The sequence below is a fragment of the Eubalaena glacialis genome, chromosome X, assembly GCF_028564815.1.
Source record: "Eubalaena glacialis isolate mEubGla1 chromosome X, mEubGla1.1.hap2.+ XY, whole genome shotgun sequence".
NCBI lineage: Eukaryota > Metazoa > Chordata > Mammalia > Artiodactyla > Balaenidae > Eubalaena > Eubalaena glacialis.
Genome location: NC_083736.1, coordinates 50,165,431 through 50,167,778, shown reverse-complemented (window position 1 = coordinate 50,167,778; position 2,348 = coordinate 50,165,431).

The following is a 2,348-nucleotide window of genomic DNA, read 5'->3' as shown; positions in this document are numbered from 1 at the left end:
AGTTCCCTCTGCTCACCCTCTGGAGATTTTTTTATCATAAATGTGTGCTGAATTTTTTCAAAAGCTTTATCTGCATCTATTGAGGTGATCATATGATTTTCATTCTTTAATTTTTTGATGTGGTGTATCACACTGATTGATTTTGGGATATTGGAAAATCCTTGCATCCCTGGGATAAATCCCACTTGATCATGGTGTATGATCCTTTTAATGTACTGTTGGATTTGGTTTGCTAGTATCTTGTTGAGGATTTTTGCATCTGTGTTCATCAGTGATATTGGCCTGTAATCTTTTGTGTGTGGTATCTTTGTCTGGTTTTTGTATTAAAGTGATGGTGGCTTCATTGGATGAGTTTGGGAGTGTTCCTTCCTCAGCAATTTTTGGAATGGTTTCAGAAGGATGCATATTACCTCTTCTCTAAATATTCAATAGAATTCGTCTGTGAAGCCATCTGGTCCTCCACTTTTGTTTGTTGGGAGTTTTTAATCACAGTTTCGCTTTCACTACTTGTGATTGTTCTTTTCATATTTTCTATTTCTTCCTAGTTCAGTCTTGGGAGATTGTACCTTTCTAAGAATTTGTCCATTTCTTCTAGGTTGTCAATTTTATTGGCATATAGATGCTTGTAGTAGTCTCTCATGGTCCTTTGTATTTCAGTGGTGCCCGTTGTAACTACTCCTTTTTCATTTCTCATTTTATTGATTTGGGCTTTCTCCCTTTTTTTCTTGATGAGTCTGGCTAAAGGTTTATCAATTTTGTTTATCTTTTTAAATAACAAGCTTTTAGTTTCATTAATCTTTATTATTGTTTTCTTCATCTCTATTTCATTGATTTCTTTTTTAAAAACTTTTTATTTTATATTGGAGTATAGTTGATTAACAATGTTGTGATAGTTTCAGGTGTACAGCAAAGTGATTAAATTATACATATACATGTATCTACTCTTTTTCAAATTCTTTTCCCATTTAGATTCTTACATCATATTGAACAGAGTTACCTGTGCTGTATGGCAGGTCCTTGTTGGTTACCCATTTTAAATATAGCAGTGTGTACATGTCAATCCCAATCTCCCTAACTATCTTTTCCCCCCACCCTTCCCCCCTGGTAACCATAAGTTTGTTCTCTAAGTCTGTAAGTCTGTTGTTTTAATATAAATAAGTTCATTTGTATCATTTCTTTTTAGATTCCTCATGTAAGTGATATCATATGATATTTCCCTTTCTCTGTCTGACTTACATCACTCAGTATGACAATCTCTAGGTCCATCCCTGTTACTGCAAATGGCATTATTTCATTCTATTTAACAGATGAGTAATATTCCATTGTATATATGTACCACATCTTCTTTATCCATTTCTCTGTCAGTGGACATTTAGGTTGCTTCCATGTCTTGGCTATTGTAAACAGTGCTGCAATGAACATTGGGGTGCATGTATCCTTTGAAACCATTTTTTTCTCCAGATATATGCCCAGGAGTGTGGTTGAAGTATCATATGGTAGCTCTATATTTAGTTTCTTATGGAGCCTCCATACTGTTCTCCACAGTGCCTGTACCAATTTACCAACAGTGTAAGAGTTCCTTCTCTCCACACCCTCTCCAGCATTTATTGTTTGTGGATTTTTTGATGATAGACATTTTGACTGGTGTGATGTGATATCCAATTATAGTTTTGATTTACAATTCTCTAATAATTAGTGATGTTGAACATCTTTTCATGTACCTCCTTGTCATCTGTGTGTCTTCTTTGGAGAAATCTCTATTTATTTCTTTTGCCCATTTTTTGATTGGGTTGTTTGTTTTGATGACATTAAGCTGCATGAGCTGTTTATAAATTTTGGAGACTAATCCCTCTGGATCACATCATTTGCAAATATTTTCTCCCAATCTGTGGGTTGTCTTTTCCTTTTGTTTATGGTTTCCTTTGCTGTGCAAAAGCTTTTGAGTTTGATTAGGTCCCATTTGTTTACTTTTGCTTTTATTTCCATTATCCTGTGAGACAGATCAAAAAAGATATTGCTGCAATTTATGTCAGAGTGTTCTGCCTATATTTTCCTCTAAGCGTTTTATACTGTCTGGTCTCACATTTACGTCTTTAATCCATTTTGAGTTTATTTTTGTGTATGGTGGTAAAGAATGTTCTAATTTCCTTTTTTTTACATGTAGCCATCCAGCCTTCCCAGCACCATTTATTGAGTAGACTGTCTTTTCTACATTGTATAGTCTTGCCTCCTTTGTCATAGCTTTTTTAAAATAAATTTATTTATTTATTTGTTTGTTTGTTTTTGGCTGCATTGGGTCTTTGTTGCTGCATGCGGGCTTTCTCTAGTTGCAGTGAGTGGGGGCTACT